Raw genomic sequence first — 12,356 nt, forward strand, 5'->3', positions numbered from 1 at the left:
ATTTCTTGAAGACAAAACTAATTCAAAACTTAATAGATATTGGGAAAGGACTATAAGAAAAAATAACTGAAAACCAAACTAAGATAAAATTCTATTATGATAAAAATATTAAGAAACATATAAAATTTCAAAATTTCAAAAGACGTTGTTCTCGTACGAAAAGTTGACACTACGATAGGTACAAATAAGAAATTTTTTCCAAAATTGAAAGGACCATACATTATCAAAAAAATTTACCAAATGATCGGTATGTCATAACTGACATTGATAATTGTCTAGTATCTCAAATTCCGTATGACTGTGTAATAGAAGCCTGTCGACTTCGGAAATATATAAATTGGCGTGATCTGTGTAGAAGCATCTCCTACTAAAATGTATTTATACTTAAAATGAGTATAGGGGTATATTAGATTTGTGGTAAAAATGGATGAGTTAACGTTCAGAAGGAAGAGTTTCCCACCCCAAAAAATATATATATTATTGATCAGCATCAATAGCAGAGTCGATTGAGCCATGGCTGTCTGTCCGTCCGTCTGTCTGTCCGTCCGTCCGTCCCTATAAGCGCCTATTGCTCAGAGAATATAAGAGCTAGAGCAACGACATTTTATATCCGGACTTCTGAGATATGTCACTGTTACGAAAATGTTTTAAAACTTTGCCCCGCCTACTTTCGCCCCTACAAAGGGCGAAAATCTGTGACAGCTTCCGTAAGTGCTGTGCAGCGCATCGCAACGGAGCTTTCGAAGCCGATCATTAAGATCGGTAAGCTCTTATTTAAGCAGTGCAAAAGCAGCAGAGTGACCAGGCTAATGAACCACATCGCAAAATCGAACGATGCAGACGACAGCCTGCTGGCAGAGAGCATCGTAGCTAAAACCCGAATCGTTATCACCGACTTAGAGAACCTCATCCTGGGACTGACACTAGCCAAGATCAAGATGGTGAGCCCAACCCTCCTCGCCGGCACCGACATCAAAGAACTGAACGAGCAACACTTCGCCAATATAATCTTGGTGGAACTCCTGGAAGTTTCCAACGTCAGCGTCTTCCAGAACGCCGACCTACTACGGTTCCTAATAAGGTTCCCCCAGCCCAAGCTCATCTGCAAGAAATTGCTCATATTCCCTGTCCAACGAGAGAACAAAATCTTGGACTTCAGCGACGGAGAAGTGGTGGCCGAATGAGAGAATCGAGTACTCAACATCGGGAGCTGCGAACCCAGCGTCGCCGCAACGTTTTGCAGGGAGCGACGAGTAACTACCTGCGCGCAACAACTAGTAGCGGGATCCACCGCACGCTGGGCCACGCTATCCGGACATCTGGACCCGATAACAGTAGTCGACCACGGCACGATCATCATAAACGACGCCAACGTTGACGGTTGACGCGGGAGCCACCCACGACATCGCGGGGACATACCTCATCTCGTACTCCAGCCGAGTCACATTGAACGGCAGCTGGTACATCAACCACTTGGGCGATTCCAAGAGGAAATCGGTAGTATGTCCCGAGTCAACGTGACGGACCACCACGAGAGGTTCAGCTTACCGTTCCTACGTGAACTAAGCCTGAAGAATCTCAACCACATCGACGACCTGCACGACTTACTAACGGTGAAGAGTATGTCATCCTACATACTCACACTCGTCACCGTCATTCCCCTTTGCGTCGTCATCGGAATATTATACCGCCGCCTCAACGCAAAGGCGCCGGAACAGAACGCCGGTACAGCAAAAGGTAAAGAGAACGGCCAACAACCACCAATCGCACCACCCCGCGCTCCACCAATCACGATGACGCCGCCCGCAGGCAACACGACGACGCCGACCAAGCCAGGGGCCAGACTATATCAATCCCCCCTCCGACGAAGCAACCAGCGAACACCGCCGCCGGACCGCGAACAACGATCAACGAGGTCTAAGAGACTGTCCGGCGCCAACCCCCAGAAGACGACCCCAGCAATGAAACCACGGAACACGAACCCAACCGACCCGGGAGCGCCGTCTAAACGCCCCGAGGATCCAATTACGCCACGAAACCGCTGAAGAAGATCCCCACCGACACCGACGAGGTCCGACACCTATACAGACACGGAGAGCGAGACGTCGTATGACAGCAGCACGGACAGCGGGGACGAGTCCGCCACAGACTCAGAAGACGAGGAGACACCCGAAACTCGGAGGTACGACCCACCGCCGCCATACTCCCGCCAATGCCCGCCGGGCAGCATCACTCTGCAAGGAGGGCCGTCAGAGCTGCCCTCGTATCAACAGTCACAAAGAGGCACCCTACCACGCGCCCCGTGGACCCCGGCCCTCTCGTACTCCCCCATGGGCTGTAGATTCCACGACTATTCTAGGTCCAGCGACGCCATCACCGACTTCCACGGGGGCATCACCACCGACAAAGGGGACAGTTCCGACGAGGACATCAGCCGCCCCAGAACCGCCACTCCTAACGAAGAGCCTGGCGCCAACGAACCAATGGAAACCGACGACGGCGCCGAGACGACACTACGGCACACCCCGACGCCCGAAGTGCCCGAGCTATTCACTTCCGAGGAAGTCACGCGTTGGACGGTGGCCCCACCAGATTGGGTAACAAACACCGCCAACCGGACCCTACCAACACCGTTGGTCCAAGAAATACTGCGGCGACTGGAGCCGCAATGTCGAACCCTATTCGACAGCTGGTGGTTCGAGCAACGGTATCGGACCCACCGCCGCACGCCCCACGCACGGGTCTTCGTGACTCTTGTCGGGGAAGAAAGGGGAGGGTGTAACGAACCCAAAAGGGTTCGCTACAACGCCTCTCCCAACGCCCAATAAAACATAAAACCTGCTACTAAATTGCAGCACCTCGCCCAACTTAAATTGAACGCATGCATTATTGACTACACGAACACCCCCCCTCCACACATAGCCACCGATTGACACGCGCCGTCTTCATAACGCTGACCAAACACACCAGGTCACGCGGACTTCCCCCACTCCAGACCAAGCAACCGGCCAGGCGCAGTCTTCCGGGTTCATCGACTACAAAAAGATGACACCGCGGAAGCCTACGACAAGCACCCAACGGCAAACCCGCCAGCTCGCCAAAAACGCGAAGAGACAGAACCAGGTCAACCCACTTCGCCAAAACGGCGAAGTGCACCCCGACGCGGAAGTGCACTTTTGAACCCGCTGACACAGCGCCCATTGGCGTATAAATAGACGCCAACCGAAACCAAAAAGGCAACTTACGCAGAACCCGGCCCAGAACATCGACGTAGTATTCATATAAGAGTTTAAGAAAGTGCTAAAAGTATTTATAATAAAGTCTCCAATTATCCCGATAATACCCACCGCGTAAGTCATTTCAACGTAGCCGAGGCACCGACTCCACCCCACTCCACGTCCACATACGCCATTCGATACACAACGCTAGCAACGCCCGCCCAAGCCCCGATCCATCTACTCTACGATAGGCCACCCCCGACGTCTCCCTTGAAGTTCCATCCATTTCTACAAATTTCTTGTGGATTGACCCCTGGACGTGACTGAGCTTACCTCAGCCTGAAATAGGTCCATCACAAGTGGCGCCCGAGCAGGGACCCAAGAGAACGTCAGCGAGGGTTTGTGGAATAAAACCCCACGGCCACTAGAGCAAGAACAAGAACGTCAACCGCGAAGCCCGACACAGTACCCTAGTGAAGGAAAAGCGCGAGCCCAGCGAAATAGCCAACTCAAGTAACGATTGGAGCGATGGAATCCCAGACAGAGGAACAGGCCAGCGGGTATTACCCAGGAGAATTCGTCGCCAACCCAGGGGTGAGTACCGACTGGATACACAAACGTCGCCGAGGGGAGCTGGAGTCCTTCGCGGAGGAATTCGGAATCAGCCGCGAGGGGAACGTGGAAGATTTGCGGAGGAGTTTCGCCGAACTAGTCGCCGCGCCCCTCGAACACGATGCCTGGGTCAGGTTGGCGGAGCTCGAGCGGCAGTACGCCAGATCGCCAGGACGAGCCAGATCGCCAGGACGAGGCAAATCGCCAGGACGAGCCAGATCGCCAGGACGAGCCAGATCGCCAGGACGAGCCAGATCGCCTCAGCCCGACACCTCAGCACCAACAGAGAAGCGGAAGTTTGGGGTCCAACTCAGCCTACAAGTTCCAGGAATCATGGAGGGCAAAGCCCGCACCTCACCGACATCGATAACCGCGGAAGATCTACCGAAGCCCCCGCCCCCGGAGCCAAGGCCTTCGCCCATGAGAAGGATCTTGCCGACAGCAGTCGTTCGTCGAAATACTGGAAGAGCGTGCCCTCTCGTACGGGGTAGACATGAACTACGTGCCGCGAGCCATGGCAGAGCTCCTCACCGACCGAGCCAACCGTTGGTTCCGCACCAGCCGACTCCAGAGCGCCTCATGGGCCGATTTCCGCCAGGAATTCCTAGCCTTTTTCCTGCCTCCCCGGTACTTCGAGCAATTGGAAGACCTGATCAGGGACCGCAAACAAGCGGTGGGCGAACCGTTCAAGGACTTCGTCATCGAGCTCCGGTTGCTCATGCAACACGCCGGGTACGACGAAGCCAAAGAACTTAGCCGGATCTATGACAACACCCTCCCGGCGTACCAGCTGTACGTGCGAAGACACGAACTGAGAAGTCTGACGCAATTAACGATGTTGGCCACAGAGTTCGAGAGCATCCAGGAACGAATGATCACCACCCCCATCGCCAACCCGCACGCAGCCTGTCGAAGCTGCGGAGAAGCGAGACATGTATCTCGCGACTGCACCAACCCATCAATCCTCTTCTGTTGGGAATGCGGCAAGCGCGGAACACGCACCGTGGGCTGTTGCCGCCAGGACCCGTCGGGAAACGACTCGTGTCCCCAGCTGACACGGGAACAGCCGGGCACGACGCTTCCTCAGAAAACCAACTAAGAAACCCGCTACAAGTACACGACGGCCGGATAGTGGCGAGAGTGACCATCGGAGGACGGCGCACGGAAGCCACGGTCGACACCGGGGCGTCCCGAAGTTTCATCAACGCCGACCTCGCCCGCCAACTCGCCAACGACAACGACCTGCGCGACGCTTGCGTCCCGATACGCCTAGCCGACGGCTCAGCACGCGAGATAACTCAGACCTTGCTAGCGCGCGTCAAACTAGACGAACAAGAGGTACAGGTGCCGCTCTTGGTGCTGCCCAACATGCTAGAGCAAGCCATCATAGGGATGGACTTCCTGTGTGCCATCGAAACCACAATACAATGTGGCACCACACGCCTCAATCTCCAGGGCTCCCAACGCCCCCTCCCAAACACGCCGATGATCACCGCCAGCCAAGTACACGCCCACGGACCCAAGAACTTGAGACCCCCGCCGCCAACGAATCCCCCGCCACGACACGAGACACGAGCACAAGGAACAGGAAACACAGAACCCATGGCCACAACGAGGCACACCTGCCCCAGGCTCACTCCGAGAAACCCAAAACTAAGCAGAGCCATGAAGAAAGCGAGCCGGTCTCCCTAGGGCACCGACGCGGTTCCACCAACGATGGGAAAGGAACCCAGGACGCCCCTCCAGAAGACAACCCGACCCCAGCAACGACAGCCGCCACGCAGCAGCCAGGCGCTCGAGGTACCACCTCCGACAGCGACACCGACCGACCCGCTACTCCCGCGTCCTCTCAGGCAGGAACCGGGAAAGGCGATCACTGCCGCACGAGGCATCAATCGGAACCCCGCTGCACCTGGAGCCGACACACCATCGATCGTCACCGACATCATGGAACGCTTCCCGGGCAAGACCTCGTACGGCGCCGGCATGCGGCCCAGCGCCACGCCTGGAGCCATGTCGGTAACCTTCATCGCCCAAACTAGCCGTTGGTCAAACGCTAGCATCGAGACCCGCACGTTCGTACATCACGCTGAGTACAACGTCGCGCAAGCACCGCCCAGGACACACACGAGCACCCCACATCTGAGCGACGCACCCGCCGTCGTCGTCAGCATAAGCGAATACACTCGCGAAGTCGAACCACCAAGCGCATTCGACACAACGATCCTCCCCGAGAACCCCGACTACACTTGCGACCCAGGAATCGACGAACCACCGGAGGACGATTCGGAACGAATCTCCGACCCATGGCCTCCCGACATCGCGCCGAGAATACAGGAATTTCTAGACGAAGAATACGCCGACCGGACCCATCAAACCATCGAGGAACTCAAGGTGAACAGGATGGCCCCGGTGATACGCGCCGACCTAGGACGCATCAGGGACCTGGTCGCCACCCTACGGATCCACCACCGGGAAACACGAAGCATTAACATACTCGGGACCGCGCTGAAAGTAGTAGCCGGGACTCCCGACTTCGACGACTGGGAGCAGATGAAATTCAAGCAGAACCAACTGGTAGACTCCAACAACAGGCTGATCGAGATCAACTCGAAGATTCAGACCCGACTAAACGAGATGACCGGGCTAATGAACCACATCGCAAAATCGAACGATGCAGAGGACAGCCTGCTGGCAGAGAGCATCGTAGCTAAAAACCGAATCGTTATCAACGACTTAGAGAACCTCATCCTGGGACTGACACTAGCCAAGATCAAGATGGTGAGCCCAACCCTCCTCGCCGGCACCGACATCAAAGAACTGAACGAGCAACACTTCGCCAATATAAGCTTGGTGGAACTCCTGGAAGTTTCCAACGTCAGCGTCTTCCAGAACGCCGACCTACTACGGTTCCTAATAAGGTTCCCCCAGCCCAAGCTCATCTGCAAGAAATTGCTCATATTCCCGGTCCAACGAGAACAAAATCTTGGACTTCAGCGACGGAGAAGTGGTGGCCGAATGAGAGAATCGAGTACTCAACATCGGGAGCTGCGAACCCAGCGTCGCCGCAACGTTTTGCAGGGAGCGACGAGTAACTACCTGCGTGCAACAACTAGTAGCGGGATCTACCGCACGCTGCGCCACGCTACCCGGACATCTGGACCCGATAACAGTAGTCGACCACGGCACGATCATCATAAACGACGCCAACGTTGACGGTTGACGCGGGAGCCACCCACGACATCGCGGGGACATACCTCATCTCGTACTCCAGCCGAGTCACATTGAACGGCAGCTGGTACATCAACCACTTGGGCGATTCCAAGAGGAAATCGGTAGTATGTCCCGAGTCAACGTGACGGACCACCACGAGAGGCTCAGCTTACCGTTCCTACGTGAACTAAGCCTGAAGAATCTCAACCACATCGACGACCTGTACGACTTACTAACGGTGAAGAGTATGTCATCCTACATACTCACACTCGTCACCGTCATTCCCCTTTGCGTCGTCATCGGAATATTATACCGCCGCCTCAACGCAAAGGCGCCGGAACAGAACGCCGGTACAGCAAAAGGTAAAGAGAACGGCCAACAACCACCAATCGCACCACCCCGCGCTCCACCAATCACGATGACGCCGCCCGCAGGCAACACGACGACGCCGACCAAGCCAGGGGCCAGACTATATCAATCCCCCCTCCGACGAAGCAACCAGCGAACACCGCCGCCGGACCGCGAACAACGATCAACGAGGTCTAAGAGACTGTCCGGCGCCAACCCCCAGAAGACGACCCCAGCAATGAAACCACGGAACACGAACCCAACCGACCCGGGAGCGCCGTCTAAACGCCCCGAGGATCCAATTACGCTACGAAACCGCTGAAGAAGATCCCCACCGACACCGACGAGGTCCGACACCTATACAGACACGGAGAGCGAGACGTCGTATGACAGCAGCACGGACAGCGGGGACGAGTCCGCCACAGACTCAGAAGACGAGGAGACACCCGAAACTCGGAGGTACGACCCACCGCCGCCATACTCCCGCCAATGCCCGCCGGGCAGCATCACTCTGCAAGGAGGGCCGTCAGAGCTGCCCTCGTATCAACAGTCACAAAGAGGCACCCTACCACGCGCCCCGTGGACCCCGGCCCTCTCGTACTCCCCCATGGGCTGTAGATTCCACGACTATTCTAGGTCCAGCGACGCCATCACCGACTTCCACGGGGGCATCACCACCGACGAAGGGGACAGTTCCGACGAGGACAGTTCCAACGAGGACAGTTCCGACGAGGACACCAGCCGCCCCAGAACCGCCACTCCTAACGAAGAGCCTGGCGCCGACGAACCAATGGAAGCCGACGACGGCGCCGAGACGACACTACGGCACACCCCGACGCCCGAAGTGCCCGAGCTATTCACTTCCGAGGAAGTCACGCGTTGGACGGTGGCCCCACCAGATTGGGTAACAAACACCGCCAACCGGACCCTACCAACACCGTTGGTCCAAGAAATACTGCGGCGACTGGAGCCGCAAGGTCGAACCCTATTCGACAGCTGGTGGTTCGAGCAACGGTATCGGACCCACCGCCGCACGCCCCACGCACGGGTCTTCGTGACTCTCGTCGGGGAAGAAAGGGGAGGGTGTAACGAACCCAAAAGGGTTCGCTACAACGCCTCTCCCAACGCCCAATAAAACATAAAACCTGCTACTAAATTGCAGCACCTCGCCCAACTTAAATTGAACGCATGCATTATTGACTACACGAACACCCCCCCTCCACACATAGCCACCGATTGACACGCGCCGTCTTCATAACGCTGACCAAACACACCAGGTCACGCGGACTTCCCCCACTCCAGACCAAGCAACCGGCCAGGCGCAGTCTTCCGGGTTCATCGACTACAAAAAGATGACACCGCGGAAGCCTACGACAAGCACCCAACGGCAAACCCGCCAGCTCGCCAAAAACGCGAAGAGACAGAACCAGGTCAACCCACTTCGCCAAAACGGCGAAGTGCACCCCGACGCGGAAGTGCACTTTTGAACCCGCTGACACAGCGCCCATTGGCGTATAAATAGACGCCAACCGAAACCAAAAAGGCAACTTACGCAGAACCCGGCCCAGAACATCGACGTAGTATTCATATAAGAGTTTAAGAAAGTGCTAAAAGTATTTATAATAAAGTCTCCAATTATCCCGATAATACCCACCGCGTAAGTCATTTCAACGTAGCCGAGGCACCGACTCCACCCCACTCCACGTCCACATACGCCATTCGATACACAACGCTAGCAACGCCCGCCCAAGCCCCGATCCATCTACTCTACGATAGGCCACCCCCGACGTCTCCCTTGAAGTTCCATCCATTTCTACAAATTTCTTGTGGATTGACCTCAGCCTGAAATAGGTCCATCACAATACATCGACCACGTGGAATCCAAGCCCCCCACCCTTGTGGGGGTGTGTGGGCACACATAAACCTTGTTTCCACAGCTCCACAACGAAAGGTGCCTTTCAGTAAGGGACCTAAGGGACTGTATTGAAGCTGTAAGTGACCCAATTTCCTTGTTCTCTTTTGCGCCTGAATTCGTAAAATCGTAAAAGGCATGCGCAGCGGCCAGCCGCTGCTGATAAGAGAGCGCAACGCTTGCGTTCCCCACGCTCGAAGCTTTTCGTTCTCGTGGTTGCCAATTCTGCTTTAAGTTTGCCGTGCTCGCTTTCCATGCATTTTTGTAATGCATTGAAACGTAGCAGACAAATACACTAAACAACAAAAAACGAGGGGGAACGTTGTGAGTTGCTGCGGACACCGCAACTCTACGGTTATACCCGATACTAAGTCAGTATGGCTCTCCTCCGGCAGACGCCGCTAATATTTAACGACACGACAGAGAGTGCGTGCGAGAGAGACAGAAAATCAGTCTGAGCGTGACGTCGGGCGCTGCGTAGCCACTGCAAATTGATTTGTTCCTTTTGGAACATATCTAATAGATATGGTCATTATCTATGATTCTGCGTTTTTAGTTTTCTCAAATCTGCAATATTGTGGATGCAACGGATTTTCGTCCTTTGTGGGGGCGGATGGTGGTGGGGCGAAATTCTGAGATATACGTTTTATAGTGACATCTTAAAGGAGTGTGTGTACCAAATTTGGTTACTCTAGCCTTAATAGTCTCTGAGATTTGTGGTTGCCTCAGATTTTCGTCCTTTGCGGGGGCGGAAGGGGGTGTGGCGAAATTTGGACATGAAACGGTCAAGGTCCGATATCACAGGAGTGTGGATACCAAATTTGGTTGCTCTGGCTTTTATAGGTTCTGAGATCCTTGAACTCATATTTTGCAATTGGCAAAACCGACCATGAAACCTGTGTGTTAGAGTGAGACAGAGCGAGAAAGAGTGAAATTGTTTTCGTGATTCTGGCTGTAATAATTATACGATCTGGTTCAGATTTTGCACTCTAGAAGATATAATCATCTTCTACGATTCTGCGTTTTTAGTTTTCTCGTATCGTCGAAATTGTGGATGCCACAGATTTTCGCCCTTTGTGGGGGCGGAAGTGGGCGGGGCAAAGTTTTGAAATATTTTTGGAGCAGTGACATATCACAGAAGTCTGGATCCAAAACATCGTTGCTCTAGCTCTTATAGTCTTTGAGCATTAGGCGCTGAAGGGGACGGACAGACGGACAGACGGACGGACGGACAGACAGACATGGCTCAATCGACTCGGCTATTGATGCTGATCAAGAATATATATACTTTATGGGGTCGGAAACGATTCCTTCTGGACGTTACACACATCCACTTTCACCACAAATCTAATATACCCCAATACTCATTTTGAGTATCGGGTATAAAAAGAACATTTTTTTTTCTTCTTAAACCAACAACCACAAAAATGTTTTTCTAGTTTTAATTAAATTGCGTTTTGACTCACCATGGCGGATCGCTGGTCTGACCCCCGCGGCTTTTTATAATTTTTTTGATTTTTTCGTTTTTCTTGATATATATTTAATTTCCTTGTTTCTAATATCATATATCTTATTCATATACCCTCTCGTTTATATATACACACCTCTATAAATATCTAAAACTTTTCTATTCCTCCGTTAGTGATTAAGCCTCATATTTTTCCATTTCCATAAAATTTTTTTTTCCTTGATTTGCCTACTAGTTGTAATTAAAGACTTGTGTTCTTTCCGGTAGTGAAACTCTGTTCGCTCGGTTTTGATTGTGTAGCCACATGTCTAGTATTAAGTCCAGAGTTCAATATATTGAATTTTGTCAGCCATGAAAATGGAGTAGACTTCTAATTTCCTAGTGACATGGTGACGTAATGGGGTAGGGTGAGAATAATAGGGATTTCCAGAACCTTTCGCACAACTGGAAATCATGGAAGGGTGGGTACAGAATCGTGTGGGTCGACTTCCATCTCAAGACCTCACGCCCGCGATATTTTTTGGAACACCCCGACGAATTGCCATTTCATTTCGGTTATGCTCGGAATAGGCAAATTGTTGTTTTCGGAGTTAGCTCCCTGTAGAGTCACGGGATTCCAAAATTTTAAAGTTCATGTAGTAGGAGTCGAGACGCGGTCAAACGAACCCCCCCAAGTTACCAAATGAGCACGGAATCAGAGAATCCCCACCGGCAGTGACCTCGACATACCCTCCAATCCATCCCCTACTGACGTATAGAAATACATCGTTGACAATGTTACATACATTTTTGGCGCCCAACGTGGTGCATGTTTTAGTCAATACTAGCTAATGTCGGTACCTAGTTGGACGCGGGTGTGTAACGTTGTTACATAAATTTTTGGCGCCCAACGTGGGGCACGAGTAGAAAGTTATAGTGACCGAAAAAAAGTATTGGTAACTTTAGCAACAATATCAGCTATTGGTTCGTCCCACCTTTTGCTCGTTTGTATTCATATGCTTAATGCTGACTTTAGTTTTCGACGACTGGGAGCAGATGAAATTCAAGCAGAACCAACTGGTAGACTCCAACAACAGGCTGATCGAGATCAACTCGAAGATTCAGACCCGACTAAACGAGATGACCGGGCTAATGAACCACATCGCAAAATCGAACGATGCAGAGGACAGCCTGCTGGCAGAGAGCATCGTAGCTAAAAACCGAATCGTTATCAACGACTTAGAGAACCTCATCCTGGGACTGACACTAGCCAAGATCAAGATGGTGAGCCCAACCCTCCTCGCCGGCACCGACATCAAAGAACTGAACGAGCAACACTTCGCCAATATAAGCTTGGTGGAACTCCTGGAAGTTTCCAACGTCAGCGTCTTCCAGAACGCCGACCTACTACGGTTCCTAATAAGGTTCCCCCAGCCCAAGCTCATCTGCAAGAAATTGCTCATATTCCCGGTCCAACGAGAACAAAATCTTGGACTTCAGCGACGGAGAAGTGGTGGCCGAATGAGAGAATCGAGTACTCAACATCGGGAGCTGCGAACCCAGCGTCGCCGCAACGTTTTGCAGGGAGCGACGAGTAACTACCTGC

Source organism: Drosophila persimilis, unplaced genomic scaffold, assembly GCF_003286085.1.
Source record: "Drosophila persimilis strain 14011-0111.01,24,50 unplaced genomic scaffold, DperRS2 tig00000477-arrow-pilon, whole genome shotgun sequence".
Taxonomy (NCBI): domain Eukaryota; kingdom Metazoa; phylum Arthropoda; class Insecta; order Diptera; family Drosophilidae; genus Drosophila; species Drosophila persimilis.